The sequence below is a fragment of the Myotis nattereri genome, assembly GCF_964212035.1.
Source record: "Myotis nattereri genome assembly, chromosome: 2".
In the NCBI taxonomy this organism is placed as follows: domain Eukaryota; kingdom Metazoa; phylum Chordata; class Mammalia; order Chiroptera; family Vespertilionidae; genus Myotis; species Myotis nattereri.
The window spans coordinates 46714730-46739227 of NC_138076.1; the positions used below are offsets into that span (position 1 = coordinate 46714730).

General features: G+C 39.8%; 1 protein-coding gene and 1 pseudogene across 3 annotated transcripts in view; one reads left to right on the forward strand and one right to left on the reverse strand.

Moving 5' to 3' along the window:
- Nucleotides 1-24498, reverse strand: part of GPC5 (glypican 5) — a 1292689-nt gene that overhangs the window by 807005 nt on the left and 461186 nt on the right. The window lies entirely within an intron of this gene.
- Nucleotides 942-1276, forward strand: LOC308510796 (BET1-like protein; annotated as a pseudogene). Its single transcript has one exon. The product of its transcript is annotated as a BET1-like protein (transcript).

Consider the following 24498-nt stretch of genomic DNA (forward strand, 5'->3'; position numbering starts at 1 on the left):
GTGGCTGAGTTGGCTGGAATGTCATCCTGTACACCAAAAGGTTGGGGATTCAGTTCCAGGTCAGGGTTCATACCTAGGTTATGGGTTCGATCCCTAGTCAGAGCACATACAGGAGGCAACTGGTTAATGTTTACCTTTCACATCAATGTCTCTGTCTCTCTATGTCTCTCTATCTCTAGTCCCCTTCCTGTATCTCAAAAATCAATTTTTTAAAAAAATGTATGCTAGTGAAATCCATCTATGATGTGTAAAGCAAGAGCTTTTTTTTCTCATTACTGTATAACGCATACAAATACACTTTATGGATAGGCCATTCAACTTTTGATAGATATTTAAGTTGTATTTAGGTTTTGGTTATTATAAACTAGAGGCAAGGGACATGGATTCGTGCACTGGTGGAGGTGTGGCCTGCAGTGATGGGCCTGCTGTGGGGCACTGCTCATCCTGGTCAGCCCAGCAGTGCTCCCACTGTGGGAGTGCACTGACCACCAGGGGGCAGCTCCTGCATTGAGCATCTGCCCCCTGGTGGTGAGTGCATGTCATAGCAACTGGTGGACTGGTCCTTCAGGTAGTTCTACCGTTCTGTCACTGGGCTTTTATATATGTAGATGACACTTTGTATTCTCTTCTTCACTACCTTGTCTAAAACTGACTCCTACTCTTCTTCAAGCAAATAACCTCATTAGTTATATCCCAGTGGTTTCACCCTCAAGATCTCCACTTTGGACAACTCCAGATGCCCAGTTTACTCATAGATCTCTGCAGGGGTGCTGCTGATTACACTCTATTATTGGCACTGGCACCTTTCTCCTATTATAAATTTTGATCATGTGAGAGAAAGGCCATGTTTTGGAGATCCACAGTCTAATATAAAAAGTACACACTGGCCACGACGCGGGAAGCAGCGGCGGGTTGGGGCCCCGGTCGGGCTGGACGGCATGATGGCGGACTGGGCTCCCGATCAGAGCTCCGGTGCCGTGGAGGAGATTCTAGATCAGGAGAACAGGCGGAGGGCTGAGAGCCTGGCCTCCAAGGTCACCAGGCTCAAATTGCTGGCCCTGGACATCGATAGGGATAGGAGGACCAGAACCAGTACCTGGACGGCATGGGTTCATATTTCATGAGCATGACAGGCCTGCTCACCAGGAGCGTGAAGCGCTTTTCCACTATGGCGCGGTCTGGGCGCGACAACCGGAAGCTGCTGTGCAGCGTGGCCAGGGGCCTGATCGTGGTCTTCTTCATCCTCTCCTACCTCCTGTCGAGAGCAAGGACATGAGCCAGTGGAGCTGGCTCCGTGGGTGCCCTGGGCAACCAGGATCTCCTGCCCGGTGTCTGGCTGCAGAGGACCTGCTACCAAATACTGCTTTGAAGTGGTGACGGCGGCTTAGGATCCCCTCCCTTGTGGCTGGGAGACCAGCTGCCTCCGACCTGAGCTGTGTGGCTGGTGCAGGGCCCCAGATGCTCGTGGCAGCGGCAGCCTCCTTGGAACAGAGCAGCCGGGAACCCTGGACATGGCCGCCTGTGGCCCGCAGCCCTTCCCCAGCCCTCGGCTCTGACATCAAGGCTCCTCCACCCCATCCTTGTCTGGGAAAGGCCGCGTCTGCTCTCAGGTGCCTGGATCTGACATGGGAAGCAGGTGAGGCTGCGAACCTCAGATCAGCGCCATCTTCCCCACGTGGGTTCCAGCCCAGGGTGGCAGTCCCTCCTGCCCAGGGCTGCCAAGCACGGGGCGGGGGCGGCGGTGCTGAGAGCCCCCACTCCGCCTAGACCTCGGCCTGCCCTCCAGTCCCGCGACTGAAGCCAGATCTCCGGGGAAGAGCATGTGGTGCTGGTGAAGGAGTGGAATGCAGTCCTGCCTGGGGGCCCTAGGCCCCAGCCTTCTGGATCTCGCGGCCATGTATCCAAGAGCAGAAATCTACGTGTTCTCAGGATTGAGGACCCACCCAAAGATGCGTTTCCTGGAGGCCAGGGCTCTAGAAGCGGGTCCCTTTGGCAATTCAGAGTCGGGCAGCGTGTGCATGTGGGTACACGTGTGTGTGCACATGCGCGAGGGCTCCCATGGGTCTTGACAGCAGGCTTCCCTGCAAGGACCTTGCTTGTAGGGCCCGTGGCCCCTTCTTGAGGGTCCCTGGGTATTCCCTCTCCGCCAAGCCAGCCCTTCCTCCCACAGGGAGTCCCCCGTGCTGTGAGGGAGCTCTGAGCCAGCCCTCCTCCCCAGCTCCTGCAGCCTGTCCTCCCTGGTCCCTAACTGCCCCCTTGGCTGGCCCTGTGCCCACACACACCAAACCCAGCCCGGCCAGGCCAGGCCAGGCCAGCTTCTCACCCCAGGGAGACCCCAGCCCCCTTGTCTGCACATAGAGCCAGTTGCTGGCTCTGTCCTTCCCTCCTTCCTTCCCATCCTCTGCCTTCCTGGTCTCTCCCACTGCCTGCGGACTGTCGGCCCACTGACCGCCTGCCTGCACCGTCACCCCATGGGGCCTGTTGGTTCCTGCCTTCCGCTGCTCCCCCCCGCCTCCCAGCAGGCCGAGCCTGTCCTCACGGTCACCGTACTGTCCTCTCCAGCACCTGGCTGGGCCCCTCAGCCTCCGGGGGTGGGGGTGGGGGTGGGGGTGGGGTTCCCAGGGCTCTACTCTGTCTGCCTGTCTGCCCATCCCCTCCAGCGCATGCTCATGTCACCGAGCTCTCGAACCCACCTGTCTGGGGCTGCTTCCCTCCTGTGGTCCTGCCTGTGACCCCGGGCGCCTCGGCCTGGCTCAGCCTCTGCTCCTCTCCAGTGAACCCTCATGGGGGCTCGTGCACTTCACCCTGCTGCCGCTGCCTGCCATGCCTCCACCCGGTCCTGCAGACAGCTGAGCCCGCGCGCCACGGCCCCCACGCCTCCCTGGGCCTGCGGTGCTAGCCTCACGCCCTGACAACGTGGCTCACCCGTGGCACCAGGTTACCACGCCCAGGGCTGTGCCTCTCCCGGTGCAGGTGAGGAGTGCAGGCTCTGCGTCGCGGACAGCCTCTAGGAGGCATCCTGCTCTGACTCCTCGCTGTGCGTGCCCACCTCTCCGTCTGTCTCCAGGGCCCCTTGCAACTTCAGCCATTTGGGGGCCTGGACTTCTTGCTTCTTGTTCTTGAGTGAGGTTGGCTCTCATGAAGGGGGCGTGCAGGCCGTCACCCTCCTGCTCAGCCCGCTCAGCACAGGTGTGCTGTGCGCACAGCACCTAACTCTGTGCTGGGGGGGTTGCCAACACTGATCCCTAAGAGCAGCCTGTGTCATGTGAGGAGGACCTACCAAGCTCCCCCACAACTCAAGGACCAGACAATAAAAATTTGGAATAAAAAAAATGTACACACACTGATAGTAAACAGATATGGGATCAAATTTAGGATTTGAAATGTAATTTCTGTATAAGCTTATGTTCACGTCATTGATACTGTTTTTTTTTCATCTTTGAAATGACAAATATTTATTGAATATTTGTCATTAGGAATAAAAGGAATAACGGTCCATCACAGTACCTGGAGTACACACATGTAAACACATACAAACATAGACACACACACACTAATCACAAATGGTAGCTATTATTAGAAGAAAGCAATAGTATAATAAGATTAATTTCTACATTAGTAATACCTAGTAGAGCACCTGACACAGAGTACACATTCAAAAGTATTTCTTGATTTTACTCATCTGTGGGATATGAAAATGAAAGCAACAAGAGAACAAAGAAGAAGAACAAACAAAAACTTGGAGACACAGACAACAGAGTGGTGGTTCTAAGAGGGAAGAGCCGTGGAGAGGGAGTAAAGGGTAAAGCGGGTTAAATATATGGTGATGAAGAAGATTTGACTTTAAGCAGGGGGCGCACAATGCAATATACAGATGATGTGTCATAGAATTGCACACTTGAAGCATATATAATTTTATTAACCAATGCCACACCAATAAATTTAATTAAACAATAAAAACAAAAGTGTATATAATATTTATATAAAATAACTCATTTAGTCCTAAATTCTTTTCGGTTAATCCTCACTCAAGGATATTTTTTCATTAATTTTTAAAAATCTTTATTGTTAAAAGTATTACATATGCTCCTTTTTTACCCCCATTGACCTCTTCCAGCCCACCCCTACAACAGGCCTTCACTACCTTATTGTCTGTGTCCATGGGTTCTGCATATATGCATACGAGTTCATTGGTTGATCTCTTCCCACCACCCGCCCTCCCCTGCCTTCCCTCTGAGGTTGGACTGTCTGTTCAATGCTTCTATATCTCAGGATCTATTTTTGTTCATCAGTTTATTTTGTTCATTAGATTCCACATATGAGATCATGTGATACTTATCTTTCTCTGACTGGCTTATTTCGCTTAGCATAATGCTCTCCAGGTCCATCCATGCTGTTGCAAGTGGTAAGAGTTCTTTCTTTTTTTCCAGATGCATAGTATTCTATTGTGTAGATGTACCACAACATTTTTTATACACGCATTGGCAGATAGGCATTTGAGCTGTTTCCAAGTCTTAGCTATTGTAAATTGTGCTGCTATGAACTTAGGAGTACATATATTCTTTCTGATTGGTGTTTCTGATTTCTTAGGATATATTCCTAGAAATGGGATCACTGGGTCAAATGGGATTTGAAAATTGGGTAGATGCATGCAAAAAAAAAAAAAAAGAAAAAAAAAAGAAAGGAAAAGAAAAGAAAGAAAGAAACTAGATCACCAACTTACACCATACACAAAAATAAACTCAAAATGGATAAAATACTTAAATTTAAGACATGAAACTATAAACATATTAGAAGAAACCATAGGCAGCAAAATCTCAGACATTTCTCATAACAATATGTTCACCAATACATCTTTCAGGACAATGAAAACTAAGAAATAAACAAATGGGACTACATCAAAATAAAAAGCTTCTGCACAGCAAAAGAAACTATCACCAAAATAACAAGAAAACCCACTGCATGGAAGAACATATTTACCAATGCTATACCCGATAAGGGTTTAATCTCTAAAATTTTTAGGGAATTCATTCAACTTAACAAAAGGAAGATAAACAATACAATCAAAAAAATGGGCAAAGGACCTAAGTAGACACTTCTCCAAAGTGGACCTACAGAAGGCCAAGAGGCACGTGAAAAATGCTCAGTCACTAATCATTTGAGAGATGCAAATCAAAACAACAATGAGGTACCACCTCATACCTTCCAGAATGGCTATCATCAACAAATCAATAGATAGACGACAAGTGTTAGCAAGGATGTGCAGAAAATGAAACCCTCGTACACTGCTGGTGGGAATGCAGACTAATACAGCCTCTGTGGAAAACATTATGGAGTTTCCTCAAAAAATTAAAAATGGAACTCCATTGATTTTTTAAATAGAGTGGAAGGGAGGGAGAGAGAAAAAAGGAGAGAAACATCGATGTGAGAGAGACATATTGATTAGTTGCCTTCCACATGCTCTATCCACTGAGTCAAACCAGCTAGGGCTTAGTCCTCATTTTTAATGAGGAAAAGCTCTTCTCAAGAAAATTAGTTTTTCTCACTCATCTTCATGCATTCAGTGTTTCATAAATGGACTTTTTACATAGAAATATTTATTATTAGAAATAGGAAGCATGTTTTACAGATTTATAACTAGATAAATGAAATTTTAATTTGATGAGGCATGGTCCAATTCATTGAGAAAAACATATATTTAGAGCAAAAGTAATTATTTTTCACCATCACAACTAACTTTTTAAAATATTTTCCTTTCTTTTAGGTTGGGTATATGCTATAAAATACCCAACAGGAACTAGGAAAATTCCCATTAGTTTATTGTATTAATTCAACTCTTCTCACAGCATTTAAAAACTGGAGAAATAGCTTTAAAATCGGCCTCTAATTTTACCTCTTAATCTACTGTAATCAACCATATGGCTCTTCTATGAAAAATAGTCTTAATGTTTGTAAACATGTGGTTAGTTGGCAGAAAATTAATAACTGAAAGAATCCTCTGCTTTTCTGTCATTAATGCTTTAAAATGTCATCAAAAATCCCATGTAAGTATTCAGAAGGCTTGTTTCCTCTGACATAGCATTCAGGAATGCTAAAACCAAATAAACTGACAGAGCTTAAGGAAAGAAAACCATCAATATGCTTTAACAGTGAATACTAGTTGTTGGCATTTTCTGCTTAGAACCCAAAATCAAAAGGCTGAACAAGCAGATCTCCCCTCTGTTTCTATCTCTAAACACACACATATATATACCTTTGGATAAGTATATGAATACATGAATACACAAGATTTGCCAGTTTCAGTAATTCTTGCAATGTATATATCCAAAATATAAAGCATGATTGTAGAGTGATGGAGATCCATACAGAGTTGTAAGGAAGGATCTTGTTGGTCATCTATAATTCTTAAAATTTTTCCATGTTTAATGGGCTTTGTTAATTCATTCTTCAGTAAATATTTAATGAGTTTTTATTATGGGCCAGGCATGCTAGATAGCCAGAAAAGATAAATAAATCACCCTCAAGGAGCTCTTAAACTAGTTGTTGGGAAATACACATAAATTAATAAAATATAAAGCAATGTGATAAGCATGAAAACAATGTGTGAGTTGGCATAGTAATGGGAGGAGGACTAATATGTTAGAAGCGGTAGGAGTGATAGGCAGCCGTGAGTGTGGGCTTTGGGAGTCTGTTTTCTGACATCTGAGCTTGGGCAAGGCTTTAAGTTTCTCTGTGCTTCAGTATATATTTTTTACAATGGGGATGCAACACCTACAGTAGAGTTATTACACACAATGCTCACCTAGAAGAATATTTGGCATATAACAAGTGCAAAAAAATATTTATTAGCATCATAATATAAAGCATAGGGTGTACACGGCATCGGTAGAGACTGCCCTGCATACTTTACAAATGCCATCAATTTCACCCTTGTAAAACCTTGTGAGTTTAGTATTCTTATTCTAATTTTAGAAAAGTAGAAATTGAGGCTCAAATATACTAGTGACTTGTTCAAGGTTACACAATGAGTAATTTAAAGAACTAGAATCCAGTCCAATCCTCCAGTTATTCATATTCCAAACCAAGTGTTTTGACAGCACGTAAGATGGATCAACAGATGGTTTCTTTGAAATTTGCAAACTACTGATTGGAAGTGGGTCCTTTGGTTTGAAAACTGAAACACAAGTATGCATTAGCTGGTGTATAATGCATAATAAAGTAGAGAATGTCTTTATAATACATAATAAAGCATCCTGAAGTTTCATTCCAGGATAAAGGAACAGAATGTCAAAGATGTTAATTCATGAAGAACTTGGCAGTTTTAGTAATGAGAGGAAAGTTCTGTATTACTAGTGTGAGGGGAAATAGTTTTTAGAGCATAAAAGTTCTGGTAAGCAGATCGTGCCAGAGACAATTTTAGTGAACATTTACAGAATCAGCTCATCCCAACTTCTACAAAATTAATGGGGCCCAACTCTGAACCTATTGTGACCACATTTTGAATTCCTCTCTGGAGAGGCTGTTCAGGCTAATGATTACAGATTAAGCATCTGTGTATTTTCAGTTGAGGTGACTTCACCTCAGTCTGTGAATTAAAACAAGGCCATTCCTCTAGTCAGTCCATTTTACACGGCATCAAATTCTCAAAAAGGTGAAGCAAAGAGTTCCTGATATCCGAAGGCCAAGTGAAAGGTTGACAATGACATGAGAATCTAGTACAGCAAAGAATACTCTCGTGTATTATTGAATAATGCAAAAACTTTTTCCTTCCCACCACTAAAAAGAACATACCCTGCTCACAAATTAACTGCAGCTATGTTAATTTTACATTAAAAATATCATTAGGATGACCTCTGATCCTTCACTTCTGTCACTGTCATTAGCCTTGAGGCATTTGGCTTTCCCACTTCCACAGATCTAATTTAGCAGCTTAACTGGAAATGCTAAACATTTCACCTGCTTCCTATTTTTACTTTTTTGGCATCCAGTGTCACATAATGAGGGTGTTATAGATTTTATCCAGGTTAATTTCTCCTACCACACACTATGGCAAAATATACCCTGAGTATATTTTCAGGTTGCTTGTCTTTTATGAAACTACCCTCTAAACCATACAGTGGGCCTCATATTATTTTCTTTTACAACTCATTTACTGAGCTTTCTTACATACTTTTGAAGTAGATTTTGTATTTTAGATTTTTTTGCTTTCCCTCATTTCTTCCATTACAGTGAATTTTTATAGAGTTACAAACTAGCCAAATTTATAGTAATAGTAAAGTATTTTTACTATTCATAATTGACTGAGTGTGCACACATAAATGGGGGTCCTAGGTTAAACTGGGAAGTGGCATCAGATTTTTTAAAATTAGAATTCTGGAAACACATAGGAGACGTGTGTCTTTTCCTCCCACCCTAAATGGGTTGCCTTACAGTTGGAGTTAATAGGAGTAGCCAGTTTACACAAAACAAATGTGCAGTGATATACAAAGAGCTTTCCAAAGATAATATATTGGTATTTTTAAAAAGTTCTTTCCAGAGGCACTATGAGTTATACATGAATATCAAGGAGAGAAGACAGTAGCAACTACCTGGTAATCATTTGTGCTCTTACAGAGCTAAATACCATCTGGTGCACATTCTTAATATTTCCTCCTCAAGCACCTTAATAAGCTCTACCATTGACATACCATATGTCTCTCCTAGATGGTAATAACTGTATAAAAAAGAAAAACTGAAACAGAGCTGACATGTACACTAACAAGGCATACTTAAATTGCATTTGGGCCATTGCATGGATAATTCACTCTGACTTTGCAGAATTTCAGTTTGCTGGTATTTAACCTATGGTAGGAACTCCATTGTAATGAAGTTAGTTAGAATGCAGTTTGTTAAAAAACTGATTTAAGTATAAGATCTGTCACACCATGTCTGCCAAAACTTAACCATCACAGACAAATTGTGAAGTTAAATAAATGGTTATATTATGTAAATTATATTCATTTCCCCCTTATTATACATTTTATGAATTTCCGATCTATTTTAGAAAAAATAATTTAGTTGACTGTTTTTATATTGTAAAAAACAACAACAACCCACCAAAACCAGGAATATATTCATGAGATCTTTTCACCAATTAGATTGTGAGCTCACAAGAGAGAAATATATTGATGCAGCCCCATCCCTGAATAGTGTCTAGCATATCGTATGTGCTTAATGAAAATTTGCTTAATGAATCCTGGTCAGGTGGGTCAGTTGATTGGAACATCATCCCATACACCAAAAAGTTGCAGGTTTGATTCCTAGTCAGGGCACATATCTAGGTTTCGGGTTTGATCCCTGATGAGGGCTCGTACAGGAGGAGGCAACTGATGGATATTTCTCTCTCACATCAATATACCGATGTTTCTCTCTCCCTCTCTCTCTTCTCTCTTTCTCTAGCTCCTGTCTCTAAACATATCCTCAAGTGAGGATTTAAAAAAAATTAATGAATGAATGAAAAACACGTGTGCCCTAATATCTCAATTGAAATCAACATCACTTTCTTCTTTTCTATATTTGTTTGTTTCATATTATTAGTCTCAAAGTAGTAATGTCGGGAATAAGGATCACAGTTATCTAATATCACCTCAATCCTTCTTTCATTAATTCAACAATTAAGCTTCTATTCTTTGCCAAGTATTGTATGTACTCAATGCTAGGTAAGCAACACAAAACAAACAAAAGACTCCATCCCTCCCTCTCCCATTCCCAATCAGCAAAATGTAAATGCAGAATTGGGATAAAAATAGTGACAGATGTCCATGCAATAATTCTAACTGCAATGCTCTCCAAAGACAGAATGTGCCTATGTCACTTTTTCTCAGTCATTCTCTCAACCACTAGTCTGGCACATTAGGCAGCAAGAATTAGATAAGCTTTCCAACTAAAGGCTGATAAAATTAAGATTAAAATGTCATGCTACTTTGAAGTTTCTTATATGAAAGAATTGTGAAACAAAATTAAAGAGTTGAGTAAGAATAAATTGTGAAGCTGGAAATTAGAAGCCAAAGTGGAACTTAATTAGTAATGATACACTAGTTGAACATAAGGTTTAAACCAGAAGAATGAGAAAAGAAGTGACACAGAAAGTGAGAAATAACTCAAAAAGTTAGAGGTATGCATAGCTAGATAATAGAGACAAGTAGCAATTTAAATGTCTTAGAAAGTTCAGGAAATGCTGTTTGTTTGTTTGTTTGTTTTTTCTTACAAAGAATAAAAGCTACCTGAAAAATAAAAGTACCAAGATTTAAAAATCTCAGTTTGAATAAGGATTGAGATATGAGTCCCTGCAAAATACAACATTCAGTAGTAAAATATATTAGGAGATAAATGTTAGGAGGTGGGTATATTAAAATAAGTACTCTGACTTTGCTCAGTTTTGCCTTTTAATATTAAATGGCTCTTCTGTGTGCCAGGATTCCCGTGTCACATTAGTTTTAAAAGCGTTGTGTGAACAGATGGAACGCTACTGAAGCTAAACCTGCAGGTATGTGTTGAAAAAAAAAAAAGGAAAACAATCGCACAAAGTAAGACACACGACTTCTGAATGCCAATATCACCGGTTATTTTCCACCATGAAGAGCAAACTGAAAAAAGTATGCCTTCATTTCAAATGAAGAAGTTCAGTTAATGCAAAGCTGGCTTAAATCCCATGCCCTAGAGTGCCAGGCCAAGTTCTGAAACTGACTCAGGGTTTTCAGCTTAATTTATTTTTTTTTCCCCTCTTTATCAGTAAACCCCAGGATTTGGACCCTTGGAAAGGCACCTTTACTTGAGAGAGGGTGTGATTAGCAGAATGGCTCATTTCATCCAACAGTGACATCTGCTGTCCATTCACTACACATACCAGGCTGCTACATAATGTAATCTCAGTGACTAGGAATCATTTTGGACCTATGCAGGTAATGCAGTCAAGTTGATATTACGGGGAAATAGAAATGAGGCATTTTTTTCCTGAAGATATGTTGGGCTTCAGTTCTTCCCAGTAAAAGGGTGTAGATTATGTTTAATTTATTTAAAAATAATGTTTCACATATAATTATGTTAAAGAATAAAACCTAAAGCAAATAATAAACTAAATTTTCTGAAAAGAGGTAGATATAGAAGTATATGGAGTAATGGTAAATTTGAATGTTACATTCTATCATTTAAACACAAAAAAATATTTGTACACTTCCAAGGTAGCACCTTAGATCTAAGTCATTCTCTTAGACACAAGAAGAAAATCCTATATAATAAAAACCTAATATGCAAATTGTTTGAACAGGAGTTTGACCGCTCGCTATGACATGTGCTGACCACCAGGGGCAGCGTGGAACATGGCAGTGTTGGCGACACAGAGCTGGCAGCTGGCAGCAGTGGATGTGCCGCTGGCCCCAATGGGCCCCGACAAGAGCAGGACCGCAGCGGGATGGTGGAGCAGGTGAGCTGGTGGTGCCAGGCCAAGGTGGGTAGGAGTGGGGGCCCAATTGCCCCTCTGATTACCCTGCAGACAGTGACCAGTGGCTGTGGCAGGGGGTGGGGCCACTTGCCTGGCTCCCAGGCACTGAGGAAACTGGATAGGGGTGGGGGGTGGTGTGTGGCCCCTATCGATTGCCCTGCAGGCAGGGTGGTGCAGCAGGTGAGGGGGCAGGGCCAGGCCAATGCTGATTGCCAGGCAGGGCTGCGGGGCTGTGAGGCTGGGGGCACAAACTGGGGCTGCAAGTCTGGGGGCGCAAGCTCCAGCCTGATCCCACAGGCCACCCTAAGGGACCCACCTGTGCATGAATTCATGCACTGGGCCTCTAGTAATAAATTAAAACAGTAAATTTTCTTTTCATCAAGACCATGAAACAAAGAAAGACCCCTCATTCTAAGTTATATAACATGCCATTGCAAATAATACTGAACTGAGCAAGAAGCATCATAGGGAAGTCGGGCTTTGGTAAGAGAAAGAATTGGAGGATGGGGGGATCTAATGGTGATAGATCGCTAAAATCCACAAGCACATACATACCCAGAAATAGAAGGCCCCAGACAGTGTTAGAAATGCTGAAGCAGAGCTAAGAGCTAACAGCAATGGAGTCCTCAGGGAAATGAAGAGAGAATGTCCAACAAAAATACCCATTGGGACCAAGAAAACACATAAAATATAACTTCCAACATTGAGTGAATCATTCTGAGTGGGAAAGGTTGTATCCTTTTGGGCAGGGCAGTGGGAAACAGGAAAGGAAACTGGAAATGGCTCCAAACTGGCGTGGGTTCTGGGAATCAGAACAGCAGTGGCTCTATAATATCCCCAAACATGAGTCAACGGTCTTTCTTTGTAGCAAATGATGAGAAGGCTAACCAGCCACAATGATATAAATTTTATAACCTCTTTCCAACTTCCTACTAGAAACTCTTGCTATTAGCTAATCAAGGGCATTCCAGATTCCCATATGAGGAACACTAAAGGAATTTACTTGGCATTCAAGAAAGATACTATAAGAATATAGTTAAAAAGGAACATATCAACTCTCTTATCATTAGAAACATGTTGCTATAAACCAGATGACAAATACAATGAACATGTGTACATGCCAACATAAATTCAAACAACTTAAAACATATAACGAGACCATGAGATGAAATACACGACCTTGGGGAAGAGATAGAGATATAATCAAACTAGTAGGATTTATGAACAAAAGAGAATTAAAAGACAAAATCATTCTGGAAATGACTAAATTATAAGGAAAACAGGAAGATTGAGCCCCCCAAAAGTAAGAATTATAAAGAGAAAAAATAAAAGAAGGAAATAAAATAAACAATTTCCTTTCTTAAAAACAAACAAACAAAAAAACACTACACAGAAGTATAGATTAAAAAATACTGTCAGGCAAAAGTATAACATATAGCCAGATACATTTACATTATGTGTGTCTGTATTACCTTTATGTTCAACTCCAAGATAAATCCTTGTATAATAATTGGACTTTAGTGATTAAGAAAGTATTATTTGGTAGCTTACATGCAAAGGTCAAGTCATTAATAAAAAAAAAAAAAAGAAAAGAAAACCAATGGGGCATAAGAGTTTTTCACAGCAAAAGTTGACACTAGAAAATGGGAGGAAATATCTACAAATGAAGTTCTGAATACCCATACATGGAGGGAACACTGTTTACAGTGAGGGTCTTCTTGAGAAAATTTACCAGAGGGCAGGCTTCAGTCAACTGATTTCTTATTTACTTAATTTTTATTAAATTTATTGGGGTGACATTGGTTAATAAAATTACATAGTTTTCAAGTGTAAAATTCTGTAATACATCATCTGCATATCGCATTGTGTGTTTACCACCAAAAGTCAAATCTCCTTTCATCACTCCATATTTGACCCTCTTTACCCTTTACTACCTCCACCCCTTCCCCTCAGGGTAGCATATGTTTCCATGAGTTTTTGTTTATTTGTTTTATTTGTTCATTTGTCGTTTTCAGTTTTATATCCCACACCTGAGTGAAATCACATGGTTCTTGAATTTTTTCCATCTTACTTATTTCATTTAGCAATGATATTATCAATATCCACTCATGTTGCTGCAAATAGCAGTATTTCGTCTTTTCGTATGGCTGAGTAGTATTCTATTATATATATATGTACCAATCTACAGACCAATGTAACAGAATTAAGAGCCCAGAAATAAACTTACATATGTATGGGCAAATAATCTTTAACAAAGGAGCCAAAAACATACAGTGGAGAAAAGAAAGTCCCTTCAATTAATGGGAAAATTGGAAAGCCACATGAAAAAGAATGAAACTAGACTTCTATTTGTCAACATATACAAAATTTAACTCAAAATGGATCAATGGCACAAATAAAGGACCTGAAACAATAAATTACATAGAAGAAAACATAGATACTAAAATTATGGACCTTGGTCATAGAGACATTTTATGAATTTGACCCCAAAGGCAAGGGGAATAAAGGTAAAAATAAATATATGGGACTGTATCAAACTAAAAAGCTTCTGCACAGCAAAAGAAACCACCGACAAAACAAAAAAGCAACCAACAGAATGGGAGAAGACATTTGCAAACAATATCTCTAATAAAGAATTAATATCCAAAAAATATAAATAACTTATACAACTCACACACACACACACACACACACACACACACAAAATTAATAAGTGGGGAGAGGACCTGAACAGACGCTTCTCCCAAGAAGACATACAAATGACCAACAGATATATGAAAAGATGCTCAACTTCACTAGCTATTAAGGGGATGCAAATTAAAATTACAATGAGATACACCTCACATTTGCCAGAATGGCTATTATCAACTAGACAAGTAATAACAAGTATTGAAGAGGTTGTGGAAAAAAAAGGAATCCTCACTCCCTACTGGCAGGAATATAAACTAGTACAACCACTATGGAAAACAGTTTGGAGAATCCTCAAAAAAACTAATAATAATAGAGTTATAATATGACCCAGCAATCCCACTTTTGGGTATCTACCCAAAAAAGTGACAAACATTTATCCATAAAGATATGTATACCCCTGTGTTCACTGCAGCATTATTCACAGTGGCCAAGACATGGAAACAACCAAAGTGTAATTAGATAGATGATTGGAAAGAGCGGTTAACCTATTTCTGATTAGGATACTGCCAGCAAGGCTAGAAGTGAGCAACAAAACCATTCATCTGTAGACTTAAGGGAAAAATGGTATGGAAAATGTAAAACACATTTTCAACTCTGACAAGGTACAAATGATCCAACCATAAAAATTAAGGGAGAGAGTACAAGAATGTAGAAAGTAAGATTGGCTCCCCAATTGCCTGAGAGTAACAGAATATTCTTAAGGCTCACGATTCACCCAAATTAATATAAGCATATTAAATATTACAAAGGCAAATATTAACAAATGTCCAATTTCAAAAATGGAGTAGTGCAGGAGAAGTAGAGAAACTAGAAATAGTACCTAGTCTTAATTTTATTGCCATTCATAGTGGGAGCCATTAAATGGGGATTTAAAAAATAGGGGCAATTTAAATACAGGTAAATTTATAAAAATGACTATAAAAATACATCTGCCCTAACAAGAAAATAAATTATTTATTTAAAATATTTCAAGTATATTAAAAATCAACATTTAATTTTATGATATAATCAACATTCAACATTATGTGAGAGGGCGCTGCTGGGGACCCTCAGCTCGGCCTGCGCCCTCTCACAGTTTGGTACCCCTTGGGGGATGTCCGCCTACCATCTAGGACCCCTCGCTCCTTACCGCCCATCTGCTCGCTGCTCCTTACCACTGGGCTCACTGCTCTTTAGTGCTGCTGTGGAGGTGGGAGAGGCTCCTGCCACCGTTGCTGTGCTTGCCAGCCTGGCTTCTGGCTGAGTGGTGCTTCCCCTGTGGGAGCACACTGACCACCAGGGGGCAGCTCCTGCATTGAGCATCTGCCCCTGATGGTCAGTGCAATTCATAGCAACTGGTCATTCTGGTTGTTCTGCTGTAACAGTCACTTAGGCTTTTATTATATAGATACAAAATTATGCCAAAAAATAATCAAAAATGTTTTTAAAAAGAGTTTACTAATACAAATAAGGCAAATGCAAAGGAAAAGAATCATCAGCCTATTTTTCCTAGCAAGTTATTCCTTGCTTATGATTTTATTAATTTTTAAAATTTTGTTAAAAGACTTATTTATTTCCAATATTTTTATTGATTTTTTTTTTCTTAGAGAGAGAAAAAGGGAGAGGGAGAAAAACATCAATGCAAGAGCAGAACAGTTATCAGCTGCCTCCTGCACGCCCACTACTGGGAATAGAGCCTGTAACCGGGCATGTGTGCTGTGGGGAAATTGAACCAATGACCTTTCATGCACAGGAAAATGCCCAACCAACAGAGCCACACTGGCCAGGGCAAGATATTTAAGATTGCTTCTTTCATATTATGTTCTAACAATTCTAATCTTACAGTTCTAATCATTTCTTGTTTCTGCTATTTCTCTGATAATGTCTATTTTCCTTGAGTGTTTTATTTTTTAAAATTTTGTTTTGTTCTGGTTTTTCATTGAGATAATAACAATAGGAAATTCACAGCACTGCAGGTTGCCTCTCCAAATTTTGACTACATTTCTTAATCCTCCCACTTCTGTTTACTTTTCAGAGACCTCTGTTAGTTTTTTATTGAAGTTTTTCAAATTTTTAGTTGCAATCAATGTAAAAGATAGGCTATAGCTTATCCTGACACAGTGGGCTGGGAATCCATCTCATTTTCTTAAAAAAGTTGTTCCTCACTGTAACTTGTAGGATGGAATGCATATTTGGAAACATAAATTTTCTATGACATGGGAAAATCATTTAACAATATAAGCTTCTATTTCAGCTAATGCAGAAGAGATATGGTTGAGAGAATAAGAAAATTGACAGTAAAGAACTCACATGGAAAATCACTTCAACAAACAATATAATCCATCCTACTCCCAAGAGGAGATATTTTGTATCAGTGAAACTTCAAAGAGATATCATTTTCACTCAGTTAATCCACCTAAATTGAGTCAGCAACATCTTATGATCAACCATATCAAAAGTAGTTGATAGATGAAATGTCATTAACAGAATGAGCAGTTATCCATCACTCAGTAAAAGTTCATCCATCACCCACATACCAAACTCAATTCTATCTTACACTAAACACACACATTACACTGAAAACTGTCAACTTCTGAGGATCTAAAAACTTTTCTTCCATGGCTATGTGATCACCTTCAAAGAATGAATACAGAAAGTTTATGAATGATCAATAAAACCAGGCTTCAGTGACACAATAATAATGTAATGAATACCAAAATTATAACTTACACTATAAAATATAACACCCATTTTACCTATAAAATCTGATAATAAGGTTTTCTGTTAAGCAAACACCCTTTTATACATATGATAATATAATCTATACCAACATTATATATGTCAAATGAAATAAAAAAGAAGGAAAGAATCTAACATAGATATTGACTTGAATAATTGTCTCTAGTGTATTATTACAAATATGCGTAATTATAGAAGTACAGATGAATAGTGATTGAACCATTAGAAAATAGACATTCCTGAATATGGATGTATAGTCCATTCCCAAATAGAAGCTAGAGGTTCTATTTATTCCCTTTAATAAATATGATTATTTATCAATTGTGCAGTTAGCTGTTTTTAATGTCCCCATAAAAAAACTTAACAAAATTATTGCTAGAGAAGTCTTTGGATGGCTCATATGATTTTTTAATATAGCTATCTATTGTGGCTGGAACTTTAAAATATATGTATTTTTTTATTGAGTTCAGAGAGGAAGGGAGAGGGCGAGAGAGAGAGATGGAAACATCAATGATGAGAATCATTGGTTGGCTGCCTCTTGCACGCCCCTTACTGGGGATCAAGCCCACAACCCAGGCATGTACCCTTGATCAGAATTGATCCCGGGACCCTTCAGTCCACAGGCCAACACTCTATCCACTGAGCCAAGCTGGCAAAGACTGTGGCTGGAACATTATAAAATAGGTTGATTCATTTACTGGCTACAATTCAGAGGCAGAAGACTTGAGCAATAACTCACCATAAAGTAATTCATTATTTTCTTCTAAATTTTATGTCATACATGCACATATATTCATACAAAAAGTTAATAGTGATGAAATTCTAAGTGAGATGAAATATAAAGCCTGTGGTGAAAAATTATATATATGTAGCCAACAAGAGTTTTCTAACAACTATACTTTTTAAGAAATAAATTTCCACCTCAAGTAAATGTGAATTTTCATTTTTATAATATATTGCATATTAAAAATGAGCTGTGCTTTTATTGATTTTGAAAGCAACACTTCCAAGTATGAAAGTAATAGCTTTTTGATTCATTCAGTCGGGATGAGTTAGAGGTTAAAAAAGAAAGGGAGAATTAATCAGAAAGCCTTGATATAAGACTTATTCATAGTATAGATTTTCATTTTTTTGCGTGTCATTGTTCTCTTTTTGGAGACCTGATGGACTGTTTGCACCAGGTTGAATGATAAAATGACTACGACTAGAGATGTAGTAAGTAAAGATATATTAAAATTAAATCTATTTTGAAAGTAAAGGTAGAGATCAAATTTTAAAATTGTCTCAGTATTCTGAACAGAAATGGTACCTTTTTTTTAAGTCAGGAACATACATAAATCAATTTTCTTAGGAAAGAATAAGTCAAAAGTATACCTAATCAAGATTAAGAATATAACTTTGCCTTGTTTTACCAAAGAGATATTCTAGAGAATATACATGCAAATGACATCTGTGGTCAATCAATTACAAATGAATACTACACTCTGGTTTTAATAGTAACATTTAACTTAAGTGATCCAGGAAACATCACAAGTTCCCACTCTGAGCCAGACACTGGACACAAATGGAAACCTAGAAGAAATATAATCCCTCTTCATCACTGAAATAAATCTAAATCAATGTGAGAATTCCATGGTGGCTACATTCATAATTCTGAGGCACCCATCTAGAGGTGTAAGGCAAGCATGTCAAACTCAAAGGCTAACACCGGCCAAATAAACAAGGTTTAAGTGTATGTGGGCCGCAAAAAAACAAAAGCTTCAATTTTCATAGAAACGTAGGTTTACTTCGATAGAGACATGCTGAATACAAAGGGCTGAAATAAATGAGTAATCGTTAACATAAAATAATAGAACATTTTAATAGAAATTAATTTTTTGAACAATAACTTATCAGACACTGAATAACTACACAAATTAATAAGCGTAACACAAATAAACCTATTTTACTTGTTCTCCAGAAGCCAAATGTTCCCTGCTGCACAAAAATACTTGTTCTGGGCCACATGCAGCCTGCAGGCCGTGAGTTTGGCATGCTTGGTGTGAGGTTTTCAGTCCACCTGGAAGGCCAAAGGGAGTATAGCGTTGTCCAGAAATGTTAAATAGACTATGGTCCAGAAATGTTAAATAGACTATGGAGTGAGAAGACCTAGGGCTGAATATTCTGGGATCATAACATAACCAGGATGATTCAACAACTTGACCAGAAAGGAGAGGATAGAGACAGGCTAGTAACTGGAGGGAAATAAAGAGCTGAGGGAAAACTGGAGATAGAACTTAGAGAGACTTTAACGTGACAAAAAAAAAGTCCAATATAGAGAAATGTTGGTGACAAAACACAATTACTTTATAAGGATAAGTACCTGTGGAGGTGGATGAATTGGCCTCAGACTAGAGGAGGGTGTCATTTTGTGTTCTTACATAAAGAAGAGAGAGAAAAGGACAGAATCCAAGCATTTGTATCAGTTACAACTTGCATCATTTTGGGATTTTTCAAGGACTCCCCAGCAGTCCAGGTTTAGGTGAGGAGGTAGACAGTTGTATGAATGCAGAGGGGATCTGTCAGGTAGGAAGAAACAAGATAGTGGAGTTGAAAATTTTGTCAAGAACTGTTAAATGATGGACAATGGCATCTAGATTGGAGGAATAATGAAAACAACAGAAGGCCATATGAGCCTTAAAGGATGGGAGGTTTAAACAGGGCCAAAAATCAGGTAGAGTGAAACCAACAGGGTGAGAGAGCTGAAAGGAGGATAGAAAGGTTTTGAATTTCTGATTTCAGCAGTAGAGGGCTTTTGGTTTCCTTCGTTCATGGGTCCCATAAATCACCAATTCCTGTCAGTCCCATCTCTTTTAACTCCTTCTTCAGGCACTGTGGCAAAACCTTAGTTGATGACCTCATCCTCTCATGCACCTGTGGTCTCTTCTGCTGGAGCCTTCAAAACAGCCTTTCTGTCACCCATCTCACTTCCTCTCAAACTGATAGATCCTTTAAAATCTCAGAGCAAATTCTCTGAAGTACAAATCTAATAAGGTCACCTGTCTGCTAAACCCATGTTAAAAATAACATGATGCCAGGTACAATAAAAAATAGTTCCCTCAAATGCTGTTTAAGGAATTAATATTGGTGAGATATGAACAGTAGTATCTGGTACACTGATTTTCTGGTTGGTATTGCATATGGCAGAAAGATAATTCAACCCAGAGATCTGAGTTTCAGGCTATGTCTTATATTGCCCAGTACTCTCAGAACACATAAAACATCTCTGAATCTTAATTTATTCATATGTAAATAGGAAGTTAAGCTATTTCTGAGGCAGCTTTCATTTTATAAATGCTATTAGAGGCCCTGTGCATGAAATTCTTCCCCGGGGGTGGGAGGCGGAGGTCCCCTTCAGCCTGGCCTGCAACCTCTCACAGTCTAGGACCCCTTGGGGGATGTCTGCCTGCCAGCTTAGGCTCACTCCCTACCATACCTCTCACAGTCCAGGACCCCTTGCCCCTTACCGCCCACCTACTCACTGCTCCTTTATGCTTGGCTCGCTGCTCCTTAGTGCTGCTGTGGAAGCAGGAGAGGCTCCGGCCACCGCCACTGCACTTGCCAGCCGTGAGACCGGCCTCTGGCAGAGTGGTGCTCCCCCTGTGGGAGCACACTGACCACCAGAGGCAGCTCCTGTGTTGAGTGTCTGCCCCCTAGTGGTCACTGTGCATCATAGCGACTGGTCATTCTGGTCATTCTGCTATAATGGTTGCTTAGGCTTTTATTATACAGACTAGAGGCCTGGTACATGACATTTGTGCACTGGGGGGTGTGGGGGTTCCTCAACCCAACCTGCAACCTCTCCAATCTGGGAGCCCTCAGGGGAGCCCTCTCCAATCCGAGAGTTTCTGTCTGTGTTTTCAATCATATGAGCAAATTGTCTGAGACCCCAACTCAGTCTAGTTTGTTGCTCACAGAATAATAGAGGTGGGTTTTTTTTGTTTTGTTTTGTTTTGTTTTGCTTCATTGGTGGAGATTTCCTGGAAGTTTTAGGATATCTTCCCTTTAATTTTCCTAGACACTCTGATTTAACTTATGTCTCTCACCTTTGCTTTCCCTCCATCCCCCACCGCAACAGTAAATTGCTCCAGGCTCACTTTGCTTTAGTGCAGTGGTTCTCAACTTTCTGGCCCTTTAAATACAGTTCCTCATGTTGTGACCCCCAACCATAAAATTATTTTCGTTGCTACTTCATAACTGTAATGTTGCTACTGTTAAGAATCATAATGTAAATATCTGATATGCAGGATGGTCTTAGGCGACCCCTGTGAAAGGGTCATTCGACTGCCAAAGGGGTTGTGACCCACAGATTGAGAACCGCTGCTCTAGTGTCTAGGACAGTGATGGCGAACCTTTTGAGCTCAACGTGTCAACATTTTGAAAAACTCTAACTTAACTCTGGTGCCGTTTCACATATAGAAATTTTTTAATATTTGCAACCATAGTAAAACAAAGACATATTTTTGATATTTATTTTATATATTTAAATGCCATTTAACAAAGAAAAATCAACCAAAAAAAATGAGTTCACGTGTGACCTCTGACATGCGTGTCATAGGTTCGCCATCACTGGTCTAAGAGATCTGTCTGCCACCAGAACTACGATTCCCATCATTCCTGATGCTCCCCGCACTCTGGGCTTCCAGTTCTGGTCCTGGGCTGCCACCAAAACTACTATTCCCAGAATTCCTGGTGCTCCCCATGCTCTTGGTTTTCCCTTCCTGCTCTGTCTCTGTCCCATGGCCTCCCACTCTGCCAAGTCCTCCAAACCGCCAGCTCTCCCTCTCTGCTCTCCGTCTGGTGTCTTGGGGAGCAAATTTCCCCAAGCCGCTCCACTCTCCACCGGCTCTCCCACTCTGCTCTCCCACTCTGCTCTCTGCCCGGTGGCTTGGGGGGGAGGGGCATGGCTTCCTTGGTCACTGGAAGCAACCAAGGGAGCCATGCCACCCCCAAGCCGCCGGCTCTCCCCTGGCGCCTGTGTATGCAAATTAACCTGCCATCCTTGTTGGGTTAATTTGCATACTCACTCCTGATTGGCTGGTGAGCGTAGCAGAGGGATGGTCAATTTACATGTTTCTCTTCTATTATATAGGGTGATTTCTTAATTCCCTATCAGAATCATAGTCAGCTCTATGTACATAAAATTCTATCACAAGCTAGTCTGCATAAAAGATGAAAATGGAGACATTTCTACTGCACAAGATAGCATCCTTTAACAGATTTCTTTTTCTTACTTTAACTTTTTATATTTGAATAATATTGCATTCATATACATATTGCAAATATATACAGAATCCCCACAGGTCCTTTAACCAGCTTCCCCTAACAGAAAAATTTTGCCTAACCACAGTACATTGTGCAAACTAAGAATTTAATGTTAGTACAATATTATTGAGTAAAACACAGACTATCTTCAAATTTCACAATTTTTGTCATTAACGTCCTTTATCTATCTAGGATTAAATCCAAATCCAAAATAAGACACTGTATTTAGTTTTTATATATTCTTGGGTTCCTATAATCTATAAATATTTCTGTCTTTCCTTATTTTTTTATGAATTTTACAATTTTGATGAATAATGGTCAGATATTTTGTATACTTTCCTTCAATTTGAGTTAGTGTGATTGATTTCATAATTAGACTGTAATGATGGACTTGGGGAAGAAAAATACAGTGGTAAAATGCCTTTCTCCTTGCATCATATCAGAGGGTAACGTCAACATGACTTATTTTTAGTGATATTAACTTTGAACACTTAAAGTAATATCTGCAAGTTTTTCCATTCTAAGTCACTATTTTTTTCATTTTCATTATTTGAAGCAAGTCACTAAGTCCTGCTGTAAAATATTTTTTCTATTTTTCAATTAATAATTACAGAAATATTTATTGATAGATATTATCAGGCAAGAACAAAAAGCAGGGGTTTTTCTAATATGACTGTAGTTATATTTTTACTTAACTCCTAAAATGTTGTAACATCTAAGTAATTATAGTAGTCATTTAAAGAATTCAGAGTTCAACTGCTACAGAAATATATTTTTTGTATTTATAATAAATTAAAAACTGAGTATAATAATATTCTTTTTCACTGTTAATAGAAACACTGAAAATGAGCATTACAAGGATATGTTATATAATTTTAATCATCTTTCATCTTTTAGTCAATGTATAGCAACATTAGTGTACTTAATTTTTATTTGAACATTTTTACTTGTTTACATTAGTCAATTTTTAGATCATCCTGCAGTAATTAAGAGGTAAGTGTTTTATAAAAAATATATTATCTAACAACTGTCTTTTTATTGAAATTATTGAAATACATTTCACATATAACATTGTATAAATTTAAGGTGTGCAATATGTTCATTCAATATATTTATATATTATGATTATCATTGCAGTGATAATTAGTACTTCTATCTCTTCACAGGCTTATCATTTCCTTTGGGATAAGTAAAATCTAGTCTCTTAGAAAGTTTTATGGTTATAATACAGCATTGTTATCTATATGTTGTCCCTGAGATCTCTAGGACTTATTTACTACTTGTTGCAAGTTTGTAACCTTAAATAATAACTGGCTATGCCTCCACTTCCCATTCCTTGGTAACCACTATTTTATTTTTTGTTTGTTTGTTTTCAGATTCCACATATAAATGATATCATCAGATGAATGGAATAAAATGGATGGTATATATCTATATCTATATCTATCTATATCTATATCTACATCTATATCTATATCTAAACCTATGATATAGATATAGATATAGATATAGATAGAGAGATATAGATAGATAGATAGATAGATAGATAGATAGATAGATAGATAGATATATCTTGGGGAGCCACACCCCCCAAGCCACCAGGCAGAGAGCAGAGTGGGAGAGCAGAGTGGGAGAGCTGGTGGACAGTGGAGCAGCTTGTGGAAATTTGCTCCCCAAGACACCAGACGGAGAGCAGAGATGGAGAGCTGGCGGTTTGGAGGACTTGGCAGAGTGGGAGGCCATGGGACAGAGACAGAGCAGGAAGGGAAAACCAAGAGCATGGGGAGCACCAGGAATTCTGGGAATAGTAGTTTTGGTGGCAGCCCAGGACCAGAACCAGAAGCCCAGAGTGCGGGGAGCATCAGGAATGCTGGGAATCGTAGTTCTGGTGGCAGACAGATCTCTTAGACCAGTGATGGCAAACCTATGACACGCATGTCAGAGGTGACACGCAAACTCATTTTTTTTGGTTGATTTTTCTTTGTTAAATATATATATATATATATATATATATATATATATATATATATATATATCCTATAGAGTGAAAGCCTAATATGCAAATTGACTGAACGGCAGAATGACCAGTTGGTGAGTGGCAGGGCCAGCGAGCAAGTGGCTCCAGGCCTGCAAAGACAGGTAGAGGGAGTGGACAGCAATCGGGGGGTGGGGGGTCGTGGGCGGCAGTGACTGGGGGAGGCAGAGGTACGATCGGGGGGCAGGGCCAGCTGCTCTGCAGGAGGTGACTGGCAGTGGTGGCAGGGCAATGGGGAGTCAGAGCTGGCCACTGGCTGGCTGGCACCATC